The sequence below is a fragment of the Triticum urartu genome, chromosome 2 (genome assembly GCF_003073215.2).
Source record: "Triticum urartu cultivar G1812 chromosome 2, Tu2.1, whole genome shotgun sequence".
NCBI classification, from domain to species: domain Eukaryota; kingdom Viridiplantae; phylum Streptophyta; class Magnoliopsida; order Poales; family Poaceae; genus Triticum; species Triticum urartu.
The window spans coordinates 620,489,555-620,509,365 of NC_053023.1; the positions used below are offsets into that span (position 1 = coordinate 620,489,555).

The 19,811-nt window shown below is 44.0% G+C and overlaps 1 pseudogene; it reads left to right on the plus strand.

The window, feature by feature from the left end:
* The first annotated feature begins 13,838 nt into the window (after positions 1-13,838).
* The window catches only part of LOC125537539, a 29,091-nt pseudogene continuing 23,118 nt past the window's right edge, over positions 13,839-19,811 (plus strand).

The following is a 19,811-nucleotide window of genomic DNA, read 5'->3' on the forward strand; positions in this document are numbered from 1 at the left end:
CGGATCAACTACAACCATCATCGGCAAAATTGCAAACAAGTTGACAATCTGCCCAGATTCACAAAGTAGCAAAAGTAGAGCTCGATTGACTCAATCTAGAGTGCTCCATAATTGCAAACAAAGACATGGATGGATAGAGCACTACAAGATTAACAAAACATCCTTACTGATCATCCTCAAAAGAGGCACGGATCACTAGGAAACAATAAGAACATATGGCATCATGAGATAAACAGCTCCAGGACTTGGTGAAATTACTAAGTCCCTAAAAACAGAATTAGCAAGTGCACCACTTTGCAAGCTTGCACAAGTCACCACACACATCACAAAATACATGGGTTGCGGAGGCAGCGGCGCCTCCCGGGCGGCGGAGCGAGATGGGCCCGCGCGGGCCGGCCTCGGGCCCCACGGGCCGCGGCGGAGAGAGAGAGCTGGCCGGGTGAGGTGGCGGGCGCTGATTGTCCTGGAGTGGCGGCGGGGATGACGTGGCGGCTCCCCGTTGGTGGGAGTGAGGTGGCGGCAGGCGGTGGACACATCTGGCGCGGCGTGGACGCGTCCGGCGGCGCGAGGAGAGTGATTTTAGGGTTTCATCCGTGAAAATTTCGGGGATGGCCACATATATATAGGTAGAGGGAGCTAGGAGAGTCCAAATGAGGTGCGGTTTTTGGCCACGCGATTGTGATCGAACGACCGAGATGATGGAGGAGGTTTAGGTGGGTTTTGGGCCAAATTGGAAGGGTGTTGGGCTGCAACACACATGAGGCCTTTTCGGTCCCTCGGTTAACCGTTGGAGTATCAAACGAAGTCCAAATGATACGAAACTTGACAGGCGGTCTACCGGTGGTAAAACAAGGCCGCTTGGCAAATCTCGGTCCAATCCGGAAATGTTTAATCCCCACACACGAAAGAAAGCTAGAAATGACCACCGGAGGAGAACGAAGCGCTGGATTGCAAAACGGACAACGGGGAAAATGCTCGGATGCATGAGACGAACATGTATGCAAATGAAATGCACATGATGACATGATATGCAATGCATGACACGCAAGCAATGACAAGGCAACAACAGCGAATAACTAGAGGACACCTGGCACATCGGTCTCGGGGCGTTACAACACTCTACCACTACGAGAGGATCTCGTCCCGAGATCTAGAATGGCACCGGAGGGAAAACGGAAGAGGAAGAGAAGAGGTAAAATTAAGTTGCTTCATTGACAAACGAGTGAAACCACGAACCTCGAGAGGTTAAACAATATCGAGAAAAGAATACAACAGAGACAAATGAAGTTGAAAGCACTCCGGTAGGAAAGAGGAAACAAGGAATAACAAATTCAGGCAGCACTCCGGTTGAAAGGAGATGCAAGGCTTGATAAGATGAAAAGAACTTGAACAAAAGAACACAACACTCCGGTTAAAAGGATAGGCATGAAAAGAACATGATCTCGACAAAGCAAGAAGATGGGTTGAGGAGAGCAACATCACAATGGCTCCGGAACAAAAGAATAGAAGATGGATAATTGAAATAGGAGAAAAGAGGAGAAAATGCCAACTTCTGCCAAAAGAGCTTGAGAAGGCATCCTTAGGAGAAGGGTCGAACGGAGTTGTTGGAAAACCAAAATGAAAAGAATAAGATTGATATGGTCTTATGGAACATATCTCAAAATTATGAGGTGAAATTTTGCCATTGACGAAAAATAATGGATTGGATTGATATCAACAAAGGAGATGAGAAACTAATTTCACCGGGAAGGATAGATGGAGAACTTGGATCATATATTATCACCATTAATAGAATTAATCCTTAGGAAAAGCTTTAGGTGAAATATAACTCCAGATAACTCCAATGACGAAATTGATGGATTTAAAATATCTCATTCTTAACAACATGTGAAACATGGAACATGAACTCAAATTATCAAGAATGACATAATACCGCCTCTATTGATACGGAAGGAAGAATTGCACCCCGGATTACAAGAAGAAGACTGCTTGAGCTCCTTAAAAGAATCTCGATGAAAACTTCGAGAAGGAAATAAGTCCTTGATGAACCATCATGTATAGCCTCCAAGAAGAAACTCCGGTAACAAAAGAATAAAAAGAAAGAGAAATTGAAAACACAAGGTGAATCCTTGCAATGATTTAGATGAATCTCTGTTGTAATATAATTGAAAGAGGTTGGAACTCCGGGAAGAAAAGATAAGATGAACAATTGAGATCAAGAATCTTGATGAACCTCCGGAATAGGAAATTAAACATTTGGGTGAATCAAGAATAAGAATTATGTTATGCTCATCCTTCATCAATTAAATTGATGACAAGCAACGGATTTGGCATACTACTTATTCTCGTAGAAAAGATTAAGAGAGATATAACATAAACTTGAGAAAATCTTCAACAAACCGCCGGTAGGATTGGAACATCGAATAAATTGATAAGTAAGAGAACTCTTGAACGAACCACCGTTAGAATTAAAATAAACGAAGTAAAGGGATGAATCACCGGTTGGAATTAGCAAATACACGAAGATGCTTGAGAGGATTTAGATACATGAGAACGACGAGATCACGAGCCGAATAAAGATCACTTGAACGAAGCACCGGTATGATTGGAGAATGGCAACTGAAAGCTGAGAATGAATAAACATGAATTGATGGACTCCGGATAATCAAACTGAGAAGACTCTTGAATATCTCCTGATGGGTGAAAAGGATTCTCACAATCGAAAATAATTATGAGAGGATGGCAACAAGCTTGAACCACGAATCTTGAGGAGAGTGGAGCAAGATTGAGAGAAAAATCCTCTTCGGTCTTCAAAATCTGAGAATTACGACGAGAAACACCACCATGAATTGTTGAGGCACACCGGAAGAATCAAAAGCGAAGAGATTTATCCAACAATGAAAAGAATTGTGAAAGATCTAGGAGAATACATTTGACTGATGATAAATCATTCTTACGTCAAACTTCGAAAATAATTTGAGAATACCTCCGAGAAAATAAGAAGAGTCAGGTAAGATCCTGGGAAAAGACCTGTGGGTTAGGGCCCACTCAAGAAAAGCACCGTTGAACGATTCAAAAGAGAGAAAGCACCGGTTGAATTAAATGACTTGAATGAGATAACAACCTCGAAAGATCTTGAATGACTGCAGAGTGGAAACACGAATCTTCGAGATATCTTTAGCACTCCGGAACAAATGAACAACGAAAAGTTAATGATTGCGAGGTGCACCGGCAAGAGAAAACATTTGAAACAAGGAAAAAAGGATATGATCAACACCAAAGCTTGATTTGAATCCACCGGAGAAGAAAGAATGACGATGACAAACTTGAGGCTCCATTAGTATCTTCATGAGAATCACCGGATAAGAACATTGAAGGAAAGGATGGAGAGACTTCACATGAATCAAAGGATACTTGATTAAGAAATTCGAGTCCTCGAAGAAAAAGGGGGGGGGGGGGGGAAAACAAAGACAACTTGGAGACGGATGAAACACACACCGTTGAGAAAGCTGAGATTGAATCTTGCGGATGTAGAAGTGATCGGATCTGTTTGAAGAGAAACACGCCGGTGGAGAAGGAATTTAGATGACAATCTCGATGATTAAGAAGGATTTGTATTCACATAGAAATATGAGAACACCGCTTAAGCAAGGTATGGAATCAACATTTGACTTCGAAGCAACTCGAATACCACAACTCAAAACAAAACAAAGGATTGGCTTGCGGAATAAACCGGAACAAACATATGATAGAGATTTCATCCGAAGTTTTCATGGTGGGGCCTACACGGGCTCGATCGTACAGCACCATCATGTACAAGGCAGTGCACATGACATACGAAGTGTCCCCGAGTCGGCATAGCCAAGGACTCTTTAAGACACAACGAGACCACTGTAAAACCGACCGTGAATAGGCGGACCACTAGTCGTTGAACCCCAATTTCATATCATACATCCGTCGGAAAGAAATCCTAAGAGCTACTTGAATTCCCACCTATGAAACTCCCGAAATTTTCCGGTTATGCAATCAGGTGTTGGGGATACAGGGGAAGCATAATATCTCACCCAAACTAGCAAATCCTACATCCAGTTGTATCCATCCTTCAACACATAACCAAGAAAACTTCAGAAACCATCTACCTCAACCTTCGAAAAGCATCCGTTATACAAGTTATGGCGATACTCCCGAACTCCTGCCCCAGTACTGGGTGGCGTCGAGGTTATCTCACCAACGAACTGCATAAAAGAGATTTTCGATGTTGGCGTGCTAAACTCAGGTATTCCAGAACTGCAACGATAAAATTATGATGACAACACCTCAGAGCTAAACTCCCCGGGACACTTCCACTAAACCCCTGACAGGAGGCACCAAGACAATGTTCTCATCATAAAACCATCGGAACGATTCCAAGATACCCGCGTGATCCTAAAAAAATATTTTAGTGAAATTTGAGAAGAGAAGAGTCAAAACTCTACGTCAGGATGCCTTACCAGAGCGATGAGGAGACTGGGAAGTAAAAAGAATTCCTAATCTCTCTGATATATAATTCCTAAAAGACTCAAAACATTTTTCTAGACATAACTCGGCCACTAGAAACGATCAAGCAATGGGGCTCCTAAGGTCGGGGAAGGCTCTGATTACCAACTTGTAACACCCTCGATGCGACTATATCTCCCACGTGCCGAGGCACGACTTAGAGGCATAATCGCATTGAAGGCATATGTCGCAAGTTAGGCAATCTTCACAACATCCCATGTAATATGAATAATAAAGGGGAGATAACATAGTTGACTTACACTCGCCACGTCAACCAAGTACATAAATAACATTACATCATCCAAACACTCATGGCCCGACTACGGCGCCAAAATAAAAGATAACCCAACATGCGACACGGTCCCAATCACCCCCAACTGGGCACCACTACTGATCATCAGGAAAGGAAACATAGTAACGTCGAGAGTCTTCGTCGAACTCCCACTTGAGCTCATACGCGTCTCCTGGAGCGGAATCATCAGGCCCTACATCTGGTGTAATAGTAATCTGTGAGCCACAGGGACTCAGCAATCTCGCACCCTCGCGATCAAGACTATTTAAGCTTATAGGTAAGGCAAGGTAAATATAAGTGGAGCTGCAGCAAGCGACTAGCAAGTATGGTGGCTAGCTTATACGCAAAAGAGAGCGAGAAGAGGAGGCAAAGCGCGAGCGAGAAGCTAGAGAACCACCTGCGCAAACATTACTCCAACACCGTGTCCGCTTCCCGGACTCCGCCGAGAAGAGGACATCACGGTAACACACTCGGTTGATTCATTTTAATTAATTAAGGTTCAAGTTATCTACAACCGGACATTAACAAATTCCCATCTGCCCATAACCGCGGGCACGGCTTTCGAAAGTTCAAATCCCTGCAGGGGAGTCCCAACTTAGCCCATGACAAGCTCTCACGGTTAACGAAGGAATAGACCTCCTCCCAAGACGTTCCGATCAGACTCGGTATCTCAGTTCTTCAAGACACTTTGACAGGTTAAAACAAGACCAGCAACACCGCCCAAATGTGCCGACAAATCCCGATAGGAGCTGCACATATCTCTTTCTCAGGGCACATTCAGATAAGCAATCCGTACAACTAAAACCAGCCCTCGAGTTTCCCCAAGGTGGCGCTGCATGGGGCTCTAGGTTGGACCAACACTTAGAGGAGCACTGGCCCGGGGGGGTTTAAATAAGATGACCCTTGAGTCTGCAGAACCCAAGGGAAAGAAAAGTCTAGGTGGCAAATGGTAAAACCAAGGTTGGGCATTGCTGGAAAAGCTTTAATCAAAGCGAAATATCAAGGGGTTCCCATTATAACCCAACCGCGTAAGGAACGCAAAATCCGGGAACATAACACCGATATGACGGAAACTAGGGTGGCAAGAGTGGAACAAAACACCAGGCGAGAGGCCGAGCCTTCCACCCTTTATCAAGTATATAGATGCATTAAGATAACAAGATAATATAATGATATCCCAACAAGTAAATAAATGTTTCAATGAGGAACGGCCTCCAATCTTCACCTGGAACTAGCAACGCTATAAGAGGGGCCGAGCAAAGCGGTAACATAGCCAAACAACGGTTTGCTAGGACAATGGTGGGTTAGAGGTTTGACATGGCAATTTGGGAGGCTTGAAAGCAAGTGGTAGGCATCATAGCATTGGCATAGCAAAAGAGCGAGCAAACTAGCATAGCAAAGATAGTAGTGATTTCGAGGGTATGATCATCTTGCCTGCACAGTTGTCAGAGTTGACTGGATCCTCGAAAGCAAACTCAACGGGCTCCTCGTTAGCGAACTCGTCTCCCGGCTCTACCCAAACAAGACAAACAAGCAACAAGGATACAATCAAGCACGTGCAAGACCAAGCAATATGATGAAATGATGATATGCTATGCGGGATGCGATGCGGGATGCAAAATGCAAGATATGACAGGAAATGCATGAACCTGGCCTCAACTTGGAAATCCAAGTGTGCCACTGGAAAGATGAGACGAAATCGCTTGAAAACGATATAAAGAACGCCGGAATCGGAGTTACGGTTTGGAAATGGCAAGTGATTCAAATATGACACCGGTCTGCGATTTACAGCAAGTAGGCATCTAAATGCAATGAGATGAACATGCTACAGCACCCAAACATGACAACAAAATACATGGCAGGGATGCACACAAGATGCTTAACAAAAGTCTAGCACTGAGCTACGGCCAATTCATCCATTAACAGGTTCAAACAAGCATGGAAAAAAATGCATATGACAAACAGATCGCAGACTTAGTGAAATTAACACTTGTCTGGAATTTCAGATCAGGTAGCCCTCTTCAGAGCCACAAAACTACATGCTATGGGACATGAACATGGCAAAGTAAAGCATGGCATGAAGCTACTCCAAGATCTTAACAAAAGTCCCTTAGTGACCTTGAGCCAAAAGGGATCGGAAAATACAATTGCAAGCATGTGAACATAGCAAAAACATAATCAGATCACAGGCTTAGTGAAAACTGGCACATGCTGAAACATAACTCAAGTAGGCATGTTTACGAGCTCGATGCACTCACTATGGTACAAGTCATGGCAAGACAAGCATACACCCATCAAAAAGGCACAAAATGTAATCTAGAAATGGCAAGAACAATAGCATAGCATGCATGGATCAACTACAACATCATCGGCAAAATTGCAAACAAGTTGACAATCTGCCCAGATTCACAAAGTAGCAAAAGTAGAGCTCGATTGACTCAATCTAGAGTGCTCCATAATTGCAAACAAAGACATGGATGGATAGAGCACTACAAGATTAACAAAACATCCTTACTGATCATCCTCAAAAGAGGCACGGATCACTAGGAAACAATAAGAACATATGGCATCATGAGATAAACAGCTCCAGGACTTGGTGAAATTACTAAGTCCCTAAAAACAGAATTAGCAAGTGCACCACTTTGCAAGCTTGCACAAGTCACCACACACATCACAAAATACATGGGTTGCACCTTTGAAAAGATGACAAAACCCTTAACAAAACACATGTAGAGCATCAGGGCATAGCATGCACACATTAATCATGGCAAAAATGACAAACACCTAAATGGAGCAGCAGATCTGACCATTAACTCAAGTAGCCCTCTTCTAACAGAATTTCGGGCATCAAGATGAACTCAAATGAAAATGATGCAATGGAATGAAATGATGTACTCTCTGAGATGAACATTTTGATGTGCTATATGCATGAATCGGAGCTACGGATGCAAAGTTACGAGGCTATGAACAGGAGCACTTGGATCTGGGATTTCCGGGACTTAGTGAAAAAAAACATGGGCGCAGGATAGCTAAAGTGTGCATGAGCGGGGTTTAGAGGGATGGCTCACCATGGGCTCGGCCCAGGACGACGGAGGACGAAGCGGGCCGGAGGGGCAGGCCAGCTGGGCCTGGATGCGGGGCCCATAGCAGGGGCGAGCGAGAGCCCCGTCGTGCTCCTCCTCGAGCTCGAAGCCGAGGGTGTTCATGGCGGCGGCGCGGTGTCCTTTGGCTGGGCGGGCGCGCTGGCGACGAGGGAACGGCGGGAGCGACGCCGAGACCGCAGATCCGCGGCGGGGAGGTCGGCCCTCGCCAGATCTGGGCGGAGACGAGGGCCGAAACGACGGCGAGGCAAGAACTGGGCGGCGAGGCAAGAACTCCGGCGGGTCGCGGTGTCCGGCGACGACGCGCGGCGTCTCAGGCGAGAGGCGCGGAGGAGCGAGGCGCTCGGGCGAAGGCAGCGGCGCCTCCCGGGCGGCGGAGCGAGATGGGCCCGCGCGGGCCGGCCTCGGGCCCCACGGGCCGCGGCGGAGAGAGAGAGCTGGCCGGGTGAGGTGGCGGGCGCTGATTGTCCTAGAGCGGCGGCGGGGATGACGTGGCGGCTCCCCGTTGGTGGGAGTGAGGTGGCGGCAGGCGGTGGACACATCTGGCGCGGCGTGGACGCGTCCGGCGGTGCGAGGAGAGTGATTTTAGGGTTTCATCCGTGATAATTTCGGGGATGGCCACATATATATAGGTAGAGGGAGCTAGGAGAGTCCAAATGAGGTCCGGTTTTCGGCCACGCGATCGTGATCGAACGACCGAGATGATGGAGGAGGTTTTGGTGCGTTTTGGGCCAAATTGGAAGGGTGTTGGGCTGCAACACACACGAGGCCTTTTCGGTCCCTCAATTAACCGTTGGAGTATCAAACGAAGTCCAAATGATACGAAACTTGACAGGCGGTCTACGGGTGGTAAAACAAGGCCGCTTGGCAAATCTCGGTCCAATCCGGAAATGTTTAATCCCCACACACGAAAGAAAGCTAGAAATGACCACCGGCGGAGAACGAAGCGCCGGATTGCAAAACGGACAACGGGGAAAATGCTCGGATGCATGAGACGAACCTGTATGCAAATGAAATGCACATGATGACATGATATGCAATGCATGACACGCAAGCAATGACAAGGCAACAACAGCGAATAACTAGAGGACACCTGGCACATCGGTCTCGGGGCGTTACATGGTTGCTATACTTTTGCCAAGTGCTTACAACTCTCGCTTTTGATACTTCTGGTTCTTTGAGTTGTAACACTTAAACTTGATGGTTGTCTGCTACTTTTTCTGCTATTTTGTTATGCGATGATAAATTCCGCATGTGCGATGATAAATCCCGCACAAAGTCATATTGCAGACGTCCATTTATCATTATGCATGTCATTATCTTCGTTATATCTTTTCATGCATGAATGAATTGTCCTCATAAGTTGAAGAGGATCTCCATAAGTACAACCTGCCATGTGCATTTGCATTCCAAAGCAAATTACTTATATGCACATCTTCAGGGGGAGCCTTTCACTACTTATGAAGACAATATCTTTAATCCTTTACAATTTCACACACTTTTATCCCCGTTGAAAACTTCAACCAGTTTGTCATCAATCTCCAAAAAGGGGGAGATTGTAAGTGCATCTAGTGCCACCCCTAGTTGGTTTTGGAGTATTGACGACAAACCTGGTTGAGGGACTAATGTGTTTGTGAGAATTGCAGGATAACAAAGGTAGTAGTCCCTCATTAATTTGGTTTACCTACTGGAGATGACCCCTAAAAATGTATGAAGACATTGAAGACAATGGTGGTATGTGAAGACAATCACATCGAAGCTTATGACCCGAGAAGACATTCACGTGAAGACTATGGAGTGCGAAGACATAGTTGTTTCTTAGTTTCCTTTTCTTCTTTGTTGAGTCATAGGAACCACCATACTGTTAAGTGGGGTCCAAGTGAACAAAGTCTGAGTGACTGAAGTGATGCTCGACCAAATCCTATGTCTTCGAGCAAAGACAATAAGAGCAAATCTTATCCAGAGCTGGATGAGTTAGCTTTACTTGTAGCCCAAGTCAAGCTGTCACGTGTGTTTGAAATCTGACCGTTGGAACACATGTCAGTTCCTTAGTGACCCAGGGTCATTTCGGACAAATCAGGTCGGGTTTCCTAGTGGCTATAAATAGCCCACCCCTACACCATAAATTGGTGGCTGCTCAGAGTCAGTGCATGGCTTTTGTCATTTGAGAGCAACCCACCTCTGAAGCTTTTGAGAGAGAGAAATCTTTGCGAGGACAAAGCCGAAAACACCCAGAGCCAAAGAGTGTTAGGCATCACTAAAGTCTTTCTATCCGCGTGACCTGAAGACTTGTTACACTTGAGGACTGTGAATCCTCCAGCCGGTTAGGCGTCGCGTTCTGAGCATCCAAGAGTCATTGTGGATTGCCGGTGAATGAAGTCTGTGAAGGTTTGGAAGTCTACCTTGAAGACTTACCAGAGTGATTGGGCGAGGACTGGGTGTTCTTAGCTCAAGGGGAATAAGATGAAGACGCGGTCTTCTGGGTTGAATCTCAGCCTCCCTAACCAGACGTACAGTTGTCACAGCAACTGGAACTGGTCCAACAAATCCTTGTCCTCACCAAGCGACTGGTCCTATCTTCTCCCTCTCTTTACTTACAGTTTGTCTTCGTGAAGTCATTGCCTGCTTGCGTTACCTGTTTGACTTCACTGTGTGACTACTATTGTTGTTTGGCTTCATACTATCTTCCATCCTGATCATTACTACCTAGCTGCTATTAGTCTTCGTGCTTTCACTTCATTGAATACTTGACTATGGCTTTCCTAGTGTAGTCTACCTTCCGCTGCATGTTAATAGGTTCTTTTCTATTGTTTGTCTTCGAAACTTCCATGTTTTGAAGACTTTCATAAAAATCGCCTATTCACCCACCCCCCCTCTAGTCGATAACTAGCACTTTCAATGATACACTCTATCACACATAAGCCTCCTTATATCTTCCTCAAGACAGCCACCATACCTACCTATTATGGCATTTGCATAGCCATTCCGAGATATATTGACATGCAACTTACCACCATTCCGTTTATTATGACACGCTCCATAATTGTCATATTGCTTTGCATGATCATGTAGTTGACATCGTATTTGTGGCAAAGCCACCTTCATAATTCTTTCATACATGTCGCTCTTGATTCATTGCATATCTTGGTACACCGCCGGAGGCATTCACATAGAGTCATATTTTGTTCTAAGTATCTAGTTGTAATTCTTGAGTTGTAAGTAAATAGAAGTGTGATGATTTTCATTATTAGAGCATTGTCCCATGTGATGAAAGGATGATGGAGACTATGATTCCCCCACAAGTCGGGATGAGACTCCGGACAAAAAATAAAAAATAAAAAAGAGGCCAAAGAAGCCCAAATAAAAAAGAGGCCAAAGAAGCCCAAATGAAAAAAAAAGAAAAAATGAGAGAAAAAGAGAGAAGGGACAATGTTACTATCCTTTTTCCACACTTGTGCTTCAAAATAGCACCATGGTCTTCATGATAGAGAGTTTCTATTTTGTCACTTTCATATACTAGTGGGAATCTTTCATTATAGAACTTGGCTTGTATATTCCAATGATGGGCTTCCTCAAAATGCCCTAGGTCTTCGTGAGCAAGCAAGTTGGATGCACACCCACTTAGTTTCTTTTGATGAGCTTTCATATATTTATAGCTCTAGTACATCCGTTGCATGGCAATCCCTACTCCTCGCATTGACATCAATTGATGGGCATCTCCATATCCCATTGATTAGCCACGTAAATGTGAGACTTTCTCCTTTTTTGTCTTCTCACATAACCCCTATCATCATACTCTATTCCACCCATAGTGCTATGTCCATGGCTTGCGCTCATGTATTGCGTGAGGGTTGAAAAGGCTGAAGCGCATTAAAAAGTATGAACTAATTGCTCGGCTTGTCATCGGGGTTGTGCATGATGGGAGCATTTTGTGTGACGAAAATGAAGCATGGCCAAACTGTATGATTTTGTAGGGATAAGCTTTCTTTGGCTATGTTATTTTGATAAGACATAATTGCTTGGTTAGCATGCTTGAAGTATTACTATTTGTATGTCAATATTAAACTTTTGTCTAGAATCTTTTGGATCTAAATATTCTTGCCACAATAAAGAAGATTACATTGATAAATTATGTTAGGTAGCATTCCACATCAAAAATTCTGTTTTTATCATTTACCTACTCGAGGACAAGCAGGAATTAAGCTTGGGGATGCTGATACGTCTCCAACGTATCTATTATTTTTTATTGTTCCATGCTATTATATTATCCATCTAGGATGTTTTATATGCATTTATATGCTATTTTATATGATTTTTGGGACTAACCTATTAACCTAGAGCCAAGTGCCAGTTTATGTTTTTTCCTTGTTTTTGAGTATCGCACAAAAGGAAAACCAAACGGAGTCCAATCGACCTGAAATTTCATGGAGATTATTTTTGGACCAGAAGAAGCCCACGGAGTATTGGAGATGGGCCAGAAGAGTCCCGAGGCACCCACGAGGGTGGGGGCGCGCCCTACCCCCCTGGGCGCGCCCCTACCTTGCGGCTGCCTCGGGGACCCCCTGACTTGTTCCCGATGCCAATACCTCTTATATATACCCAAACTTCCAGAACATAACCTAGATCGGGAGTTCCGCCCCCGCAAGCCTCTGTATCCACCAAAAACCAATTGGGACCCCGTTCCGGCACCCTGCCGGAGGGGGGATCCATCACCAGTGGCCATCTTCATCATCCCGGCGCTCTCCATGACGAGGAGGGAGTAGTTCACCCTCGGGGCTGAGGGTATGTACCAGTAGCTATGTGTTTGATCTCTCTCTCTCTCTCGTGTTCTTGATTTGGAACGATCTTGATGTATCGCGAGCTTTGCTATTATGGTTTGATCTTATGGTGTTTCTCCCCCTCTACTCTCTTGTAGTGGATTGAGTTTTCCCTTTGAAGTTATCTTATTGAATTGAGTCTTTAAGGATTTGAGAACACTTGATGTAAGTCTTGCATGTGCTTATTTGTGGTGACAATGGGATATTCACGTGATCTACTTGATGTATGTTTCGGTGATCAACTTGCGGGTTCAGTGACCTTGTGAACTTATGCATAGGGGTTGGCACACGTTTTCGTCTTGACTCTCCGGTAGAAACTTTGGGGCACTCTTTGAAGTTCTATGTGTTGGTTGAATAGATGAATCTGAGATTGTGTGATGCATATCGTATAATCATACCCATAGATACTTGAGGTGACATTGGAGTATCTAGGTGACATTAGGTTTTTGGTTGATTTGTGTCTTAAGGTGTTATTCTAGTATGAACTCTATGATAGATCGAACGGAAAGAATAGCTTTGTGTTATTTTACTTCGGACTCTTGAATAGATCGATCAGAAAGGATAACTTTGAGGTGGTTTCGTACCCTACAATAATATCTTCATTTGTTCTCCGCTATTAGTGACTTTGGAGTGAATCTTTGTTGCATGTTGAGGGATAGTTCTATGATCTAGTTATGTTATTATTGTTGAGAGAACTTGCACTAGTGAAAGTATGAACCCTAGGCCTTGTTTCCTAGCATTGCAATACCGTTTACACTCACTTTTATCATTAGTTACCTTGCTGTTTTTATATTTTCAGATTACAAATACCCATATCTACCATCCATATTGCACTTGTATCACCATCTCTTCGCCGAACTAGTGCACCTATACAATTTACCATTGTATTGGGTGTGTTGGGGACACAAGAGACTCTTTGTTATTTGGTTGCAGGGTTGTTTGAGAGAGACCATCTTCATCCTACCCCTCCCACGGATTGATGAACCTTAGGTCATCCACTTGAGGGAAATTTGCTACTGTCCTACAAACCTCTGCACTTGGAGGCCCAACAACGTCTACAAGAAGAAGGTTGTGTAGTAGACATCAGCAGCCATGGCGGACGACGACGACCAGAGAGAGTTGGAGCTGCTCCGGTGGGCTAGGAGGGCGGGGAAGAGAGCGGTGAGCTGCAGAAGAGCACCGCCAAGCTATATATAGCCGTGGGAGGGCTTGGGAGCGCTCGAGAAGGCTTGGCCGACCGGACAATGGAGGAGCAGGGGAGGTTTGTGTCATAGTGTAGCGACCAGACCTCAAACGGTCCAATCTCTGTGCTCAGGTGTCATCCCTGGATCAGTAATGCTGACACCACACAGTACTTGAAGGATTTATAACAGAGTAGCAACCACACACTTATTACATCGAGTGTCTCAAAAGAGAACTTATTACAATAAATATGGCTTAAGGCCATCTAATAATGATAACAGCGGAAGGCTTGGAAGATAAGTGAGTCCATCAACTCCAACGGCATCACTGAGTATAGAACCACGACCTAAAAACACCTTAATCATCGTCTGAAAAGTCTACAACATTAACGTTGCAGCCCGAAACGGGTCAGCACATGGAATATGCTGGCAAAATAACACATAGAGAGTAATGGAATGAAATAGGCTATTCTATATGCATATTTGGCTGGTGGAAAGCTCTATGGTTACAGTTTTCCATAAAGCCAATTTTTCCCTACTACAAAGGAATAAATTTTATTTAACTATCATGGTAGTTGTTAAACATTGAGAATGGTTGACAGCATTCTCAATCCCAATTAAGCATCATCATTAAACAAAACCCAACAAAATTAATTTTAGAGTAACATGTTGAGATTCACATGATAATCCAGGCACTAGATACTCAAGATGTCCATAACCGGGGGCACGGCTAATCATGATTAGTTTATACACTCTGCAGAGGTTTGCGCACTTTTCCCCACAAGACTCGATCTCCTCCGTTTGGTTTCTCGCACTACATGGTGTTTGAGAAGACGGATGACCGAGACATAGTCTTTCAGAAGCGCTAGCACCTTACGATCGGGTAGACCGTTACACCTACTTTCCCCTACATCTGCTAGTCTACCACTGTAAGAGTTCGCACAACTTAATCAACTATGCTAGAGCCCATAATAGCTTGTGGCTGCACACGGAAGTTTCTAGCATGAATAATCTCATGATCCCTTTGAGCCTGGGTGGCGGTCCAAAAGAAAAACAGGCAATCGCTGGAATACCCAGGTGCCTCAATCCACCCAGATGTGTGTTTAAGTTGCCACCTTAAATAAACCATTAATTAAGAATCTCACACCTGTCATGGATACACTCACCCAATCCACGTCTACTAGCATAGCATGGCATAATAAGCAAACGTAGAAGTAACTCCCAAAGGTTTGATAATAACAGGTAATAGGTACTACCTCAACTACTTTCCAAACCCACAATTTAATTAGATCCTAATCATGCAATGGGTGAGGATTGATCTAATGCAATAAAACTGGGTAGAGGGAAAAGCATGATCAAAGTGTTACTTGCCTTGCTGATGATCCGGGAAACCTAGCGATTCGAAGTAGCAAGCGGCGCACTCCGGGTATTCTATCGCAAACAAACAAGCATACAATAAGTTCTCAACTAATGCACAGTTAAAACTCAAATGAGAGATCTAACCAGAAAGTTCAACTTAAGAACTCTGGTTGAAAAAAAATCAAATCGAACGAAGCAACGAAAGACAAACGGCAAAAGAAACAGGCTTCATTTACTATTCTGGATCTAAGGCAATTTTTACAGTGGCAAAAACTTGTTTGAGTTGGTTAAAATGGAAAGAGGGTTTCGAGACGAAACTCTAGGCGCTTGAATCGCCTGATTCCGATAAACGAGCGAAAGGTTAGACTAAAACGAAAATCGGATCAGAAATCGCGATCAGAAAAACCGCGGATTTAATCCGGGAAAAAGAAAAACGATGAACGTTCGTTAAAATGAACGAACGGACGAATGCTCGCTAATTAAATAAACCGGAAAAACCGATCTATTTAAAAAAACCGAAACTAAAAAAACCAACAAAACCGACGGAAAACCGATCGGTTTTCTAAAAAAACGGCGGCGCGAGGTCTACCTCCGGCGACTCCGGCGACGGCGGGCGGCGCGGGGCGGCGGCGCGGCCTAGGGTTTCAGGGGGCGGGGCGGCTTGGGGCTGCCTCGGGCCTCGGGGCGCTATAAAAAGGCCCGGCCAGGCGGAGTCCTGGCCGGTTACGGCCCAAGGTCGGTTCGGACTTTTTTTAAATAATTACGCTCAGAAAAAAAAAGGAATACTAAACGGACTCCAAAAATCCCGAAATAAATTTTCCCCAGCTTCTAAAATCAAGCCGCACAGGATGAACATTTATTTGGGGCCTAAATGCAATTTTGAAAAACGCGCATTTTTCCTAAATTCAAATAAAATAGCAAATAAAACCAAAATAAAATCTTATTTGATTTTTTATTAAATCCTCAATATTTCTTTATTTTGGGAAAGTCATTTTATTCCCTCTCTCATATTTTTATAATAGAAATAATTGAAGATAAAATAAATAAAATCAATGATCCTATTTTCAAAATTTGAGAAACTCAAATATGAAAATAACGAAATCCCCAACTCTCTCCGGGTCCTTGAGTTGCGAAATTTCTAGGATCACAAAAGCAATAAATATGATATGCAATGATGATCTAGTGTATAACATTCCAAATTGAAAATTTGGGATGTTACAAACCTACCCCCCTTAAGATGAATCTCGCCCTCGAGATTCGGGTTGGCTAGAAAATAGGTGAGGGTGGTCCTTCAGCAAATCTTCCTCTCGTTCCCAGGTGGCTTCATCCTCCGTGTGGTGGCTCCACTGAACCTTGCAAAACTTGATAACCTTGCTGCGGGTGACTCGACTGGCATACTCTAGAATCTTAACTGGTTTCTCCTCATAGTCAAATCACTGTCCAACTGAATTGCTTCCAGTGGTACCGTATCTCTCAGCGGTATGTCAGCCATCTCTGTGTGGCACTTCTTCAACTGGGATACATGGAACACGTCGTGAACTCCTGACAATCCTTCGGTCAATTCCAACTTATAGGCTACTTCTCCCATACGCTCCAAAACTTTGTATGGGCCTACAAAACATGGCTCTAACTTTCCCTTAACTCCAGAGCGCTTAACTCCTCGAAGTGGTGATACTCGAAGATAAACTCGGTCTCCAACTTCGTAAACTGTCTCCTTGCGTTTAGAATCTGCATAACTCTTCTGCCTGGATTGAGCTACCTTGAGCCTATCGCGAATCAATTTCACTTTCTATTCAGACTCCTTTATCAGATCCGATCCAAACAACTAGCGGTCTCCAACTTCATCCCAAGACAATGGGGTCCTGCACCTCCTTCTGTATAAGGCTTCGAAAGGGGCCATCTTCAAACTGGATTGATAGCTGTTGTTGTAAGAGAACTCTGCATACAGCAAATTCTCGTCCCAGCTAGATCCGTAATCTAGCGCACAAGCTCTTAGCATATCCTCCAAAATCTGATTGACTCTCTCAGTCTGTCCATCTGTCTACGGGTGGAAAGTTGTGCTAAACTCCAGTCTGGTTCCCAAAGTTTCATGCAACTGATTCCAGAACTTTGAGGTAAATTGGGTTCCTCTATCTGATACTATGCTCCTTGGAACTCCATGCAGACAAACGATTCTAGTCATGTATATCTTTGCCAACTTTGCACTAGTATAGGTAGTCTTCACTGGAATGAAATGAGCAACCTTTGTCAAACGATCGACTACAACCCATATCGAGCCATAGCCTGAACGTGTTATGGGCAATCCTGTAATAAAATACATGCCTAGCTTATCCCACTTCCATTCGGGTATCGGCAATGGCTGTAGCAATCCGGTTGGCTTCTGATGCTCTGCCTTTACTCTCTGACATACATCACAAACTGCTACATATTCCGCAATATCCTTCTTCATTCTGGTCCACCAGAAAATATCCTTCAAATCCAAATAAATCTTGGTATTTCCTGGGTGAATTGAATACGGTGAATCATGGGCCTCTTGTAAAATTAACTTCCTGATCTCAGAACCATTTGGTACATAGACACGGTCTTCAAACCATAAGGTATCGTGCTCATCCTCACGAAATCACGAAATCCCTTAGCTTTTCCTCTGCTCATTTTCTCCTTAGTAGACAATCTCCTTGTCAGTCTTTTGAGCTTCTCTGATCTTATCCATCAAAGTAGACTGAATCTCCAATGCTGCTACATAGCCTCTTGGAACTATTTCCAAACATAGCTCTCGGAGATTTTCGGCTAACTCCCCTGGTAAATCTCCCGTCATTAGGGTGTTGACATGGCTCTTACGGCTCAACGTGTCAGCTAGTACGTTAGCCTTTCCGGGGTGATAATGCAATTTCATATCATAATCCTTGATGAGCTCCAACCATCTCCTTTGTCTGAGGTTCAACTCCTTCTGTGTGAAAATATACTTCAAATTCTTGTGATCCGTGTACACCTCGCAATGGTTTCCAATCAGAAAATGTCTCCAAGTCTTCAATGCATGCACTACGGCTGCTAACTCCAAATCATGTGTAGCATAATTCAACTCATGGGGCTTAAGTTGTCGTGAGGCATATGAAACAACTCTTCCTTCCTGCATAAGCACTGCTCCAAGTCCTCAACGTGAAGTGTCACAATACACCTCATAATCTTTGGTTTGATCCGGTAAAATCAACACTGGTGAGGTAACCAAACGTTTCTTCAACTCCTGGAAACTAGCCTCACATTCCTCAGTCCATTTGAACTTGGTATCCTTCTTCAACAACTCCGTCATAGGCTTCGCAATCTTTGAGAAATTCTCAATAAACCTCCGGTAGTATCCTGCGAGTCCCAGAAAACTCCGGATCTCTCCAACTGTTGTTGGCGCTTCCCACTTGGTCACGGTATCAACTTTAGTGGGATCTACTGCTATACCTTCTCCGGATATAACGTGTCCGAGAAATCCAACTTCTTTCAACCAAAACTCACATTTGCTAAACTTGGCATATAATTGATGTTCTCTGAGCTTTCCAAGAACCAAACGCAAATGCTCCTTGTGCTCCTCTTCATTCTTCGAGTAAACCAGGATATCATCAATGAACACTACGACGAACTTATCCAAGAACTCCATAAACACATTGTTCATCATGTTCATAAAATATGCAGGTGCGTTAGTCAGACCAAATGACATAACGGTATACTCGTACAGCCGTCTTAGGTATATCCTATTCTCGAATCTTCAACTGGTGGTATCCTGATCGTAGATCGATCTTGGAAAATACCTTAGCTCCTTGCAATCGATCAAACAGATCATTGATCATCGGTAGTGGGTACTTGTTGTTGATGGTTACTTCATTCAATCATCGATAATCAACAACCATCCTTAACGATCCATCCTTCTTCTCCACTAGAAGTACTGGCGATCCCCAAGGCGATGAACTTGGGCGAATATATCCTTTATCCAGTAACTCCTTAATTTGCTTCTTAATCTCCACCAAATCCTTTGCGGGCATCCTATATGGTCTCTTTGATATTGGCCCTGTGCCTGGCAAAAGCTCAATCAAAAACTCAATATCTCTATCCGGTGGCATGACTGGCAATTCTTCTGGAAATACATCGAGGAAATCCTTCACTACTGGTACTTCCTCCTGCACAACTCATGTTAAACAATTTACTTGTGTCCTCTTCGGCACATGCCGCGATACATACTTGATCCTTCTCCCTTCTAGGGTGGTAAGCGAGATCGACTTACTGGCGCAATCGATGTTTCCTCCATACATCGACAACCAATCCATACCCAGAATTACATCCAAACCTTGTGATTCCAATATTATCAAATCCGAGGGGAACACATGCCTACCTATACTTAATGGCACTTGAAAACATCCTTGGCTAGCCATATACTCCGCTCCTGGTGAGCTTACTAACATAGGTGTTCTAAGAACTTTGGTGGGCAGGTTATACTTATCCACAAATCCCCTTGATATGTATGAATGCGATGCACCAGTATCGA